The sequence below is a fragment of the Callorhinus ursinus genome, unplaced genomic scaffold (genome assembly GCF_003265705.2).
Source record: "Callorhinus ursinus isolate GAN/ISIS: 27379988/994484 unplaced genomic scaffold, GSC_fseal_2.0 scaffold94, whole genome shotgun sequence".
NCBI classification, from domain to species: Eukaryota; Metazoa; Chordata; class Mammalia; order Carnivora; family Otariidae; genus Callorhinus; species Callorhinus ursinus.
In genome coordinates this window covers 1306895-1320375 of record NW_027397156.1, presented here as the reverse complement: position 1 = coordinate 1320375, position 13481 = coordinate 1306895, and the positions used below count along the sequence as shown (strand labels likewise).

Here is a 13481-nt window from a genome sequence, read left to right as displayed (position 1 = left end):
TCAAAAACTAATGATGTAATGTATGGTGATTAACATAACAATAAAAATTAAAATAAACCTAATGCTGTAATGTATGGTGATTAACAACATAATAAAATTTAAAAAAAAGATTATGTACCCCACCTTGAAAAACAAACCCCAAAACAAGAACACTCAATCTCTCATCTGTCTTCTCTATTGATCTGTTCAGGGCTTGGCCTTAGATGTTTTTAGGGGTAGTCTGCTATAAACATTTTTCTTGCGTGTGGTTCTTTCTCCTAAATTGGGGTCTCGGTATCTCAGCTGGGTGTCTGGAATGTTAGGAGATCTTAATGAGGTCTTGCTGTTCTGGCTAAGATGGAATGTCAATGCCTTCCAGTACTGTGTGACCTCCAGCATCTTGTTCTGATCTCAGTGTTGTGGTAGCCTCTCTCTGGTCAGCCTCATACACCTCGCCCTTATGCATGTAGAGTCTTGCTCGCAGCCAAGGACTCTGAAGGTCCCCGAAGGTCTCTCTGGGGAACTTTCTTTGCACAGATTCCTCCTCTCTTTTGCTCTGCCCCATAATTTCCAGCCATTTTAGCTGCTCCAAGCCTTGATCTTTGCCTTCTCAGTTCAGTGGGATTTTGCTTTACTTGGATTCCTGCTCCCTGAACCCCAGTCAATAATGTGTCTTTATGGGGTTACATTTGTGACTTTCTGTTCTCAGGAATTGTGGTTCCATGTTGATGGTTGCTCAGTGCCTGAAAATGGTTGGCTTGTGTATTTTGTCCTGTTTTATCGCTGTTTACAGAAGAATGTCCACCCCAGTATCAGTGATTTTATCAGTACTGGAAACAAGTTTTTGTCAGGAGGTTTTTAGTCAAAAGTATTTTGTTGACAAATAGTTTCAGATGTAGGTCATTGGCAAAGGCTAGAAATAACAGGAGTTTCTAATATTAATTCAAAAGTGATCTTCATGATTTAGAAAAGAGTGAAGTTGTGTTTATTTAATTTTAATGAGAAGCTAAGGTCCCAGCCTTAATTTCTGTCTTAAGGGAGAGTTGGACTATGGGGGTGCCTGCAGGCAAGGCCACGACTTTTCTTTAAAAGCATCTTTGTTACTGCTCAACAGTAATTGAACTCAACATAACCAAAGCTCCAGAATTCTATAGCACAAAACATAGGGGAGATTATTTTGCACAAAGCAAAAGGAAGAAATCCTTCTGCTCATCTTTTCGGCATTTCAGTTTTTTAACCTACTCTTTCATTGAGCACCTACTGTGTGCCAGGCTGCAGTGATGGTCAAAGATGATATCCAGTCCCTACCTTTGAGTATCTCTCCCGACCTGTGGTTTGCAGAAATTATGAGGGGGCTCTGAAGTCCGTCAGGTTGGGAGAAGTTTGGGAAAGGGTCTGTTGAGCAAGGCTCTGACGTGTGAGTATTTGACTTGGATGGTATCTCAGTGGGCCAATTACTGCACTTGTGAGTAGTTATTTATTATTATCTGCATTGCTGTATTAGTTAGGGTAACACTCAGCTGCTCTAACAAATAGACCACAAAATGAATAATGAGTAAAATACGACAGTTTACTTCTTGCTAAAGAAATAGCCCAGGTGGGTAAACAAGTTACTGGGGTGGCTCTTATCCATATAGCTTTCAGGGACCCAGCATGATGGAGGCTTAGCCAATTTCAGCTCTGACTTCCAAGGTGGCCCTGAGGGCTGTCCTCCCAGTTATCTGAAAGGGGAGAAGAGCACAGAGGGGCATGCAGCAGCATGCACAGGTTTCTATGGGCCAGGTCTCGAGGTAGCACATATCACTCTGTTCACATTCCTCTGGCTGGAATTCGGTCTTGTGGCTACATCTAATTGCAAGGGAGGCTAGGAAATAGGGTCTAGCTGTGTGTCCAGAAAGAAGAGGAAAACATGGATTTTTGGTAAGCAGCTAGTAGTCTCTGTCTTAGGGGCTTATCAAAAATGATCATTTTAGCGTGGTATGGTCACACTTATATATATATATATATATATATATATATATGGTCACACATATATATACATGATATATATATATATTATATATATATATCACATCCTTTTTATCCATTCATCTGTTAACAGACACTTGGGCTGCTTCCATAGTTGGGCTATTGTAAATAATGCTGCTATAAACACAGGGGTGCACACATCCCTTCAAATTAATGTGTTGATAGTTTTTTGGTAAATACCCAGTAGTGTGATTCCTGTATCATACAGTAGTTCTATTTTTAACTTTTTGAGGCACCTCCATACTGTTTTCCAGTGACTGCATCAATTTGCATTCCACCACAGTGCACAAGGGTTCTGTTTTCTCTACATCCTTGCCAACAGTTGTTATTTCTTGTGTTGTTGATTTTAGCCATTCTGACAGGTGGGAGGTGATACTTCATTGTTGTTTTGATTTGCATTTCCCTGATGGTGAGTGATGTTGAGCATCTATCTGTTCATGTGTCTGTTGGCCGCCTGTGTGTCTTTGGAGAGATGTCTGTTCACATCTTCTGCCCATTTTTAAATTTGCTTATTTGTTTTTTGGTATTGAGTTGTATCAGTTCTTTATATATTTTGGATACTAACTCCTTATTGGATATGTCATTTATAAATATTTTCTACCATTCTGTATGTTGCCTTTTAGTTTTGTTGATCATTTCCTTCACTGTGAAGAAACTTTTAATTTTGATGCAGTCCCAAAAGTTTATTTTTGCTTTTATTTCCCTTGCTTCAGGAGAGATATCTAGAAAAATGTTGCTGTGGCCGATGTCAGACAGATTACTGTGCTCTCTGCAAGGATTTTTATGGTTTCAGGTCTCACACTGAGGTCTTCAATCCACTTTGAGTCTGTTTCTGTGTATGGTGTAAGAGAGTGGTCAGTTTCATTCTTTTGCATGTTGCTGTCCAGTTTCTCCATTTGTTGAAGAGACTGTTTTTTTCCCATTGTATATTCATTCCTCCTTTGTCACAGATTGATTGACCGTATAGTTGTGGGTTCATTTCTGGGTTTTCTGTCTATTCCATTGATCTATATGTCTATTTTTATGCCAGTATCATACTGTTTTAATTTTTATCACTTTGTAATACAACTTGGAATCTGGAATTGTGATGCCTCCAGTTTTGTTTTTCTTTTTCAAGATTGCTTTGGCTATTTGGGGTCTTTTGTGGTTCCATACAAATTTTAGGATTATTTGTTCTAGTTCTGTATTGAATGAAGGAATGAATTAATAGTGAATTGGTATGCTATTAGTTGGCCAACAGACTCAGTTGCTTCTTTTAAAAATATTAAAAAAACTTTATTTTATTAAAATGATATCTGACTACTGTGAGCTAGAGAAGGCAAATGAAGGCATTGTGAGTCTTGTTTTAAATGTGAAATACATGCTTCACTTGTGCTTGAAACCCAAGCCGTTCTTTGAGCTGCTAAGTTTGAATTTGATTTCTCCTTTGGAACTCTGTGCTTTTCAGAATTTACACACCCTTATGAAATCAACACATTGGGTTAAAAAGAGAAGGAGAAATTATAGAAATAATATATGAACTGGAGATACAGTTGCATATTTAAAAACCTTTTCTTCCAATAAAAATCTCATTATGAAGGACGGAACCAAGGTGCTGAGTTATGGGACTTGGCTTTCCCTGACCCTCTGAAGTGAGGTGAAATGATAACTTTCTGCCTGTGGATCACCTTGGAAAAAAGTTGCTTTTTAAATGCATGCTGTATTATGATGGTCTTCTGTGTTGATCTTGAGGTTCTTCCTGGAATGGCTCGTATTTATGGTGTCAATTTCAAGGAAGAGGCTTGCCTTTCTATTTGTTATGGCAGGTAGGGTGGCCTCCAGTTCATCTATAAACTGTGTCACATCATTCAGGCACAAGTTCACTACATTTAATGACATGTAGTGTTTGAATTTACGTGGACTGTGTAGAACTCATTCCTACCCCCTCTGATCTCAAGCTAGTATTATGGTCTAGGCCCTCCAGTATGCTTTAGAAGTCGGGGAGCCAAACCAAAGCTGCAAAAGTGGAGGGTCTTACCCCTGGTTAAAGCACACACCGCTTCGATAGCCAGTGGGCCAAGGTGTGTGCTCATGGGTTGCCAGGCATGGTAGCTTTCTTTTCCTTCTCCAGGGACAGGCTTCCCCTGCTTCTGGGTTCCTGTAGCACCCATTTTTTTAAAACACCCAAGCGAAGGCAGGTGTCTAGCTCAAAATGTTTATCTTGGCCGTGCTAAGTGGCCCTTAGTTTTATTTGTCCCAAGCTTACTTTATTCAAGTTCTAGGTAGTGCTCCTTTCTTTCATATGCCAAGACCTTTGTGACTTGATCTCTGCTCACACCTTTGATTCTGTAGACCAGGGATCTCACCCCTGGTGGCACAGTAGAGCACCTCAGGCAAATTAAGTCCAAATCTTAAGGTGGAGCCCAGACATCAATATTTTAACTTTCTTAGGTGATTCTAATTATGTATCCAGGGTTGAGAACCAGCCAGGGTCTCCACGGGTCCTCACCTTCCCCAGTTGCTGAATGCTAATATTTGAAGTCTGGCTTCCCACCACCATCTCTGCCTTCCCACAGAGCAGCTCTTATATGCTTCTGTTTCTCCTCCAGAACTACTTCTCCTGGTTCTGTCCTTTGGAATGTGGTGACCATCACATCACTGATAGTCAAATGAGGACATACCTGGTTTTAAGTAAGAACAATTTGTATTTGGTTAGGCCTAGTAGAGGTGGAGTTATGTGAAATTAAAAAACGTGTCTCTCAAGCTTACCCCCTCTAGTTATTATGGGATCTCCAGTGCTTTAAAAAGTCTGACTCAGTCCCTAGGGGTGTTTCCAGTGTGTTCATGAACAATTCTTCAAGCCTCTATGTGGCGTTTACCATCTTAGTTGACGTTTGATGTTGAGAATTCCCTTTTCCCAAGCTGTGGGAAGACACTTGTCCTGCTCCTGAAGCCAGTTATGTGCCAGTCCTCCTGCTTGGGGCTAAGCATACATGGTGAACAAGATAGGCACTATTCCTGTCCTCAAGGAGAGCACAACTGAGCAGATAAGGCTTGCTGTCTAAATGATATGAACTTACTCATATCAGTTAACCACGCTGTAGCATAGAGAAAACTTTTGAGCAATTTCCTATAGATTATACATGTATTTGGGATATTTATACATGTATTTAAAATTCTCAGGTTCATCCATGTTCCTCTTCCCTGTTGAATCCCTCTGTATCCCTCGTATCTCATCCAGATCCAAAGGTCTGGGTAGCCTGGGCAGGGGGCTACGATTGCAGGAGCTGTCTTAGGCTTCAGCCTCAGACCCAGTCCGTTTTGGGCAATGGAAATCTGTTCCACCTTCTTTGGAGAGGTGGGACAGAGATCATCAATCTTGGTTATACCCCTGGTGATGAGAGGTGGGAGATGTCTGTGGGTGATGGAGGAAGATGAGGGGCATTGTGGGAATCCACCAAGTATGTCCAGGAGAGGAGTCAGGCACCCTCAGGGAGTGGTGTGCATGCATGTGTGCGTGCACATTCGCATGTGTGGTATGTATAGAGGGGGTGGAGGAAGGGTTACATCTTGCTCACCATTGCATCATCATGCTCTTTTCATGTTAATGAACTTGCGCAACAGGTTTTGATTAGCTAACAGAACAGTTTTGATCAACTATGCTGTAGACTGGCTGCTTCTTCCTGATGTAGGGGAAGGGATGTTTATACCTTAATCTTATCAGCCACGCTCCAAACCACAGTGTGGTGGGCTGCTTGTGAATAGGTTTCGTTTGGGGAACTCATCCAGATCCCAGTCCATGGGTTTTGTCACTGAGGGAAGCACTTCCTGAAATGCTTATTCTTTTCTTGACCTGGGTCTTCACTTTCAGGATCTTGGGTCTGAGCATTGACCATAAGTGCTCTTTGTTAGAAGGCCTTTGTAGAGGGTGGTGAGATGTTAAGAATGCTGCCAGGAAGGGACTTATCAAGTTGTCTTGGTTGAGAGGAGATATTTAGGGGCAGAAGGGAGAATATTTCCAAAGATCAAAGACCAAGGGCAAGAAAAAGCAGGTCACCTTCTGGAAGCTGCTGGTAGTTCAGTGTGTCTGGTGTGTGTGTGTGTGAGTGTGTGTGAGTATGTGTGAGCGTGTGTGTGTGTATGTGTGTGAGAGACAGAGACAGAGGGGGGGTGGCCAGCAGGAGATGAATGACATTGGCAGGTTGACAGAAAAGATAGTAAGGGGCCTTGTAGGCCATGTTAAAAAGTGTGTATTATAAACCAGAAGGGTCCTTTCTTTGCCCCTCCAGTCCCACCACATAGCTGGCCCCCTGCTGGGGCTATGTGGGTAGAAAAAGAACATGAGGAGGAGGAGGCATGCCTTGCTCTCAGAAGGTTGATGATCTGAAACAGCCAAGCCTAGCAGCTGATTGCAAAGGACATACAAATGATTGCCTTTTCCCCTGCAATATCTTTTCCTCCCTCGCCCATTAGAATATGCCTACTTCTTTTTTCTAGATGCTTCTCAAAAGTCATGTACTCTGGGAGGCCTTTCCTGCTCGCTCTAAGCCGAGCTGTGGGCTTCTGCTCCTATAGGGCCTTGTTCATACTCCAGCTTTAGCTTTTTTCTTGTTCCTGAAATTATCTGCTTATTAGTCCCCTTTCCTTATTAGTCTGCTAGGCCAAGCCTTGCATTTCCAATGTATTATATAGTGCCCAGGAAGTGAAGTGGTTCTGAAATGAATAGAGATGTGAAAGATGACATATACGTACACCTCCCCTACCCCCCAAGGACAGCCAGTTGTGCTTGGAGCATGGCATGATACCATGTGCGTGTAGGGGTGGGGGGGAGTGACGCTGGAAGGGGTAAGCAGGCCGTGGATGGGTGTTAGATGAAGGAGTATTCAGACAGGTGGGCAGGGCCCAGATCATGAAAGGTCCTGTGGGCATATCAGACAATCTGGTCCTCATCTAAGAAGAGTGGATTGAATGGGAGTAACTTGGTCGGGTTGTGACCCGAGGCTCAGAGGAGAGCAAGCTGAGTGGCAGGGAGGCCAGTTAGCTCTTACTTATCCAGGTTCAAGGTAAGGATGCACGCTGTGGCCCTATCATCATTAGGAAGGGGATGTTTGAACATCGGTGGAGAGAGGGCTGTTTGTGAGTCAAGAGAAGCAGAGCCCAAGAGGCAGATTTGCAAATGGTCCTTTTTTGTGTGGAGGGGACTGGAAGACCATCCTTCTGTTGCTCTGGCCGCATGCAGAGTCTAAGAAAGGTGCTGTTCAACAGGAACTATGGGGCAGGGCGTAGGGTGATCAGCAGGGCCATTGGGTCCAAATTTTAAGCTTGGAACCTCAAATTTTGACTGTCAAATTCATGCAGGAAAGCAGGGTAAGACCTCAGCATAAGTGTTGACCCTACCTGAAATGCCGTCCAACCATCCCAGGATGCTTGGGGTGGGTCCATGTGAGCATCCTCAAAATCTGCAAGTGCCCAGGTCTCTCTGAGGCCCATCTGGAGTCTTGTTTCTGGCCTGGGAGAGTGTGACACACTATCTCCCCTCAGGGTAACCCTCGCCTGTCTGGCTTTGCTGGAAGCAGTGGCCTTGAAATGGCTGGTGAGAGGGGCGGCCCTGTTCTTCACTTCACACTTGCCCTGCCCGTGCTTAGTAATGAGGCAGTAGTGATGCCATGAGGGAAGCTTCGAGGAAGAGCCCTGCTGCCTGGAGGTCCGGCTCTCACAGGACACCATCTCCTGCTATTCTTTCTCAGAGGCTCTGGAAACCTCCGAGGGCCCCGATGACTCACCTCCCCCTCCTTCCTGCCTGGCGAACCCACTTCCAGCTCCCAGTCTGTTCAGCCTGCAGCTGCCTTGCTCCGGACTGTGCCTCCTGGTCCCGTTGCTCCGGTTCTCCCACCATCCCCTATTGCCCAAGCTCTCCTTACCCCTCCTGACTCTCCACAGCCTGCACCTGCCCGGCTCCCCTACTCAAAGGCCCCACCTCACTCTGATCCTTTGCTGTCCCCGAAGAGTCTCACCAAACTGTTTGAGAGCCGTGGCATGATTCAAACCCGTGCCCTGCGGTACCTCTCCTCCAACCCAGCATGGTGCCCAGTGCCCACCATTGGAGGGTATTCCTCATGGTAAGACCAGAGCCCTGCCCCCTGCACACATGCAGGGCTAGGGACATCTCCAGACCACTTTAGAGTTTCTAGAATGCTTTCACTTGTATTGTCTCAGGATGCCAGCACGGGCTATCTGTGCTTAGAGTATATTAGCTTCTAAGCCAAGACAGCCAACAGCTAAATGGGGGAATGGGTGTTGGAAACCCCTGATGGTGGATGGGAAGTCGCAGCCCAGAATGGGGACCCCAGCTGGGGAGGGGCCTTGGGTGGGCTGGGGGAAGGGATGGTGTGAAAGGGCAGGCCATGGGAGGACCCTGAAAACAAGCTCTATCTGCTTTTTCCTTTAGATTTGGTGGCCCTCCCTACCTTTTGTCTCTGTTCCTTTCCCTCCAGGTCTCTGATCCTGCTGCTTCTTTGTCTGCCTCTGTAGCGCAGCCTAAGAAACCTGCAGCCCTCCTGGGTGGTGAAGGCTGGATCCATCTGGAAGGGACAGAGTTCACCCCTGAAATCGTGGATTCTAAAGGCTAAGAAAGTGTGTGGTGTCCCAGATGAGAAAGGAAACTGTAGTAATGGGGGATAGACAGCTGGTGCTTCTCCTGCCTCAGCTAGGAGAGCTTTCAGGAGGAGGTGAATAGTAAGCAGGCAGGTGGTTGGCAGAGAAGGGGAGTTCTGGAGACTTAGGGCCGAGCGACTGGTATGAAGCAGAGAAGTCAGGGTGGGCAGATGCAGGTGAAGGGGCAGGCCCTGAGGCCCTGGAGTAGGATTTGGTAACGATCCCTTGCATTTTCTGGAGCTCATGTACTTCTGAGGAGTTGTCATCCTTCCTCTTGCTGTATGTCACACTCACCCTGTGGGGAAAAGACACGATAATGACACCCTCCTCTCAACTGTGGAGGTAGAAAGTGACATCAGAGAAATTACATTATTTTTCTGAAATTGTGGCAATGCCAGGATGCAGTGCCGAGGGTCCCCCTGGCTCAGCGTGGGGGCTCGCTGTGTGGCAGAATGCTGATGGCGAGGCCTCGGAGGGCTGTGGAGTGGGATGGAGAGCAATGTGGTTGTCGACCTAGCACTTGTTAGTTGTCTGTAGACAGCCCCCTCCCTGCAACACCCGTGTAGTCCCAAATCACAGGCTGACATTTATTGAATTTCTTATTCCTGGCCTGAAAAAGACTGTCAGCTGTGGCCTTGAACCACTCAGACGGCAGGTCCTCCAGACAGCAGGCTAAGACCAGAACACTGCCCTCCTCAAAAAGTGCAGCCCCCTCCTCTCCCTGGCTTATCACATGCCCCTGTGGTTCCCCTGTGCTTCAGCATCTTTTTTTTTTTTTTTTTTTACTTTTTGGTTGTTTTTATTATGCACTACATTAATACACTGCATAACCTTCTAGAAGGGGTAGATGAGTATGACTGAGTTATTTTTCATCAATCGGGAAAATGCTTCCTTAATCGATATTCTCCAAACCCTTTGACACATAGTAACGATTAACTCCAGAGACTCGCCTATCTCTTTGCATCAAACTCCATTGATATGGATAATAGACAACCCTTTTTTCCTTGCCCCCGTTACTGAACCTGTGGATGTACGCCATGGCTATGCCGGGGATGACCAGGCACACGGCCATGACGCCGATCCCAGGCAGGATCTCAAACCACATCGCAGCGCGGTTGCCAGAGCCAAGCCCCTGCCTGCGCCGCCCGGTAAAGGTGACCCGGCCTTGGCCCCGCTTCCCAGTCTGTGCTTCAGCATCTTAGCCAATGGGGCAAATAAGAATATTCAGAAAGACTTTAGCTTCAAAGAGGGGAGTGGGAAGGAGGGCGGAACGATGTTGGAGGATACATGTAGCGCCTTTCAGTTCATGGTAGAGGCTTTTTGCTCTGGCAATGGGGAGCCACTGTAGGGTTTTCAGTGGGAGAGTGGGGCCATGTGATTTGGAAAGGTCCCCCTGAAGGTGGAGGAGGAGAATGGATCAGGGGCAGCGGTGGCGGTGGGCAGCTGCAGCCAAGCTGGGGCCGCCCTCTGTCCCATGCTTAGCAGGAGGTCTCTGGTCATTTTCATCTAGTTACACTTTGACTAGGTGAGGAGGGCCTTCCTTTCCCCCACCCTAATGCTCTAGGAGGCTTGTGAGGGTGTGGATGGCTGAAGGATGGACTAGTCCCATTTGGGGGAGTCGGAGTGGTCAGATCTGGGTGAATCTTGGAGTGGACGGGTTCCTTTGACTGGACAATCAATGGACTGCCACCCATGGGTTACCTTTATTCATTGACCCCAGACAATAAATGCCCCACTCTCTGCGGTTCCCTGCTGGCCTGTGGAGTCCATGGGATAGAGCTCGGAGGCCTTCCCCTGCCGACTTTATATGTGTCTGTGTGTCCCCCGAGCTCTCCCTGCACTACCTCAGCTTGGGGAACTTCAGTCTTGTGTGCGGAGGAAGCACATTAGCTTTGCCTGTAGTATCTGAATATTTCTCTCTTAGACCTTGAGCAGTAGCTTTTTGAAACAGGAATGTGTTACTTTTGATTTTCTGGGTTCCTCATAACCAAAATAGCAGGTGGCCCACAGCTAGACAAAGAAGCATGTCCTAGCCTGAGGGAGGAACATGGGTCAGGCGCCGGGCTGGGAGAGAGTGTGGTGCATTCCAGACACTGCCAACAAAGCAGCATGGCTGGGACTCAGAGACGCAGTGGGACCTGGGGAGAGGTGAGGTGGAGACGTCAGCAGGCCAGGTTATGCAGGGTCTCACAGCTTGAGAGTGGTGGGAAGCGCCAGAAGTCTCCACGTATGTGGGTGTCATAGCCAGGTCGACATTTTGAAAGGACCCCCCCCACCCGTTTTGGGGAACAGTGAAGGAGAGCAATGGTAGAAGCAGCGGGGGGGGGGGTGTTGGGAGGCTGTTGGGAGTAAGCCAGCTGAATGAGCATGGTAGTTTGGACTAGGGTGCTAGTCAGGGAGGTGGTGAAAAACAGATGGATTGGGGGATAGTTCCTAGGATTGGTGACACAGTGGCTGTGGGGCATGGGGGCAGAAAGCTGTCAAGGCTGCCTGTGGATTTCTGGTCTGGGGGCTGAGTGTAGCGGTGGCCTTCATAGGGTCAGGGAATACTGGAGGAGAGTCCTCTTGCGGAGCAGGTCATAAGTTAGGTTTTGAAGGGGACTCTGAAGCATCCACGTGGAGATGCCAGGTAGGCAGGAGGATGTTTGGATCCAGGGGCTAGAAGAAAATAAGGGTTCAAGATAAAATGCTGAGGTCTGTAGAGCGCATAGGTGATAATTAAGGCTGTAGGAGTGGATGAGAGTATCCAGGCATAGGGTGAGAGTGTGGAGAAGAGGCCCCAGGTCCAAGCCTTGTGAAAATCCATCCAGTTGATCCAGAGGTGGGTAAGCCATGTGCCCCATCGCACCCGGAGCCCAGGGAGGCAGCTGAGTCCTGCACACCCAGGGATCTGTTGTGTAAGACAGCCTCGGTCAAGAGCCAAGTGAATGGTCAATGAAGGAAAGATAATTTTCAAATGGATAACATGTTCCATAGGCTGTATGTGATGGCCTGTCCTTCCAGTCAGACTCAGTTCACCTTTTTTCAGCTTCTTGGAGGAGTCCTATGGAGTGGGTTCACCTGCCTTGTTTGTCCTGATGCCCAGGCTTCACTCACCACCCCCCCACCCCCATTTCATGGTGGAGGCCAGCTGTCTTGGGTCTCTCCACCTCTGTGTCATCACTGCCTGGTGTGTCTTTCTGGAGCTGGAACAACTCAGCCATATGCTGTGTTCTCATTATCGGATGTAGCAGGGAGAAGGTGGGCATGAAAGCAGGGCCTAAGGCAGCCGTGGTCCATGTGTCAGCGACAAGCAGAGGGAGCTGCTGGGATGGCTGGTGGGGCCCTGGAGGCCAGCCTCAAACCCCAGGTTGTACCTTCAGGGGCTTGTGGCTCTTGGAGAGTGGTTTGACAAAAGCTCGGGGCTGACTCTGAATCTGAGCTACCTTGAGTCACAGCTGTGAACGGGAGTATAGCTGTCCAGGATGCTTGAGAGAGCGTCACCTTTGTCATCTGCTCAGGTATACATCGGGGGGGGGGGGTCTCGGGCTCTTTTGACATACATCTGGAGGTTTCCAAGCCTTCCCTGGGCCATAGAGCCCTGTTCTCAGTTCTGCCCTGGGCCAGGTGGTGGGCAAGCACGCGGAAAGGCACAAGGGGAGAGGGATAAAGCAAGACGAGGGACCGAGGAAGGAAGCCCCTCCCTTGCCATCCTGAGCTGCGGCCCCTCTGTCCTGCCACCAGCAAGCACACCCACTGTTGCCCTTCTGTGTTCCCTCCCCTGCCTTTCAGAACCCGTCCACCCTTCAAGACCAGCGTCAGGCTCAGTTCCTCTGGAAGCCTTCCAGCCTTGCTGGTCTCCTGCAGTAGGGACCAGAGCCCAAGGTTGTAGAAGTGACTTATGAGAGCCCTGCTCTGCCGGCCCTCGTTGTGCTTCCTGCCTGCCGGCTCTGTCTTCATGGAGAGACGATCAGGTTCTCCAGTACAGGCACGAATGTTCTAGGGCTCCCGAGCTGTCCAGCAGAGAGCCGGGCGCCTAAGGGGCTGTGCTGCAACCTGGTGACTGACCGGTCAGAAGCTCTGTTTCAAGCTGCTTTTTGTTCATTCCTTCTTGTAGCAGGTGCTAGGGGCTGAGCTGGATGTCCCTGGTGTGACTTCTTCTAACATGCAGCTTTTCAAAGTGAAAAGGATAATAATTAGAATCACCACCTTTCATTGCACACGTGGGGGCTGATGATGGCCCTGGGTGTCTTGCATATGTATCTCTCCTTTGGTTTCTCGCCACAACCCTGCCAGTTTGGGATTCTCATATTACAGGTGGAAGGAACAGGCTCCGAGAGGTCTCAGGGCAAGTGGCAGAGCTAAGAGTTAAGCCCAGGCACCCCGCGCTGTGCTGCTTGGCTGGAGAGTATTTCTCAGAGGTGGGGACAGATTGGGTCTGGTCAGCCTCGAGATCCTGGCAGCTCGTGGGCCCTGTCTGGGGTGTTTTGGTGCAAAGTGGTGTATTTAATGCTTCGGTCCCCTCCAGTGCTGACATTCTGCAATTCTGTCACCAGCCTATGTGCTTTCCCTCCAGGGGTGAAGCTGGAAATTCTCTGAAATAGAACTGGCTCCCACTGTAGGTTGTTAGGGGGCCTTCTCTGGGAGGGCTGAGAAGGGGCTGTGGAGCTCCGAGGCCCTGGTGGAGGCAGCAGGTGCGTGGGAACCCCTCAAGGGCACTGGAGACAAGGCTTTTGTCAGAGCAGGCTTTGGCCCTCAGGGGACCCACAGTTGGTCTGTCTGTCCTTGCTCTCTCCTCAAGGGGCGTGTGGGCTGGTCAGGGTGTCGGCTGGCCTGGCTGCCCTCGGAGAGACCCTAAAACT

The 13481-nt window shown here is 48.1% G+C and overlaps 1 protein-coding gene and 1 pseudogene across 1 annotated transcript in view; one reads left to right on the top strand and one right to left on the bottom strand.

The window, feature by feature from the left end:
- Positions 1-13481, top strand: part of ANO2 (anoctamin 2) — a 379342-nt gene that overhangs the window by 12218 nt on the left and 353643 nt on the right. The window lies entirely within an intron of this gene.
- On the bottom strand, positions 9422-9817 carry LOC112808730 (NADH dehydrogenase [ubiquinone] 1 alpha subcomplex subunit 1 pseudogene; annotated as a pseudogene).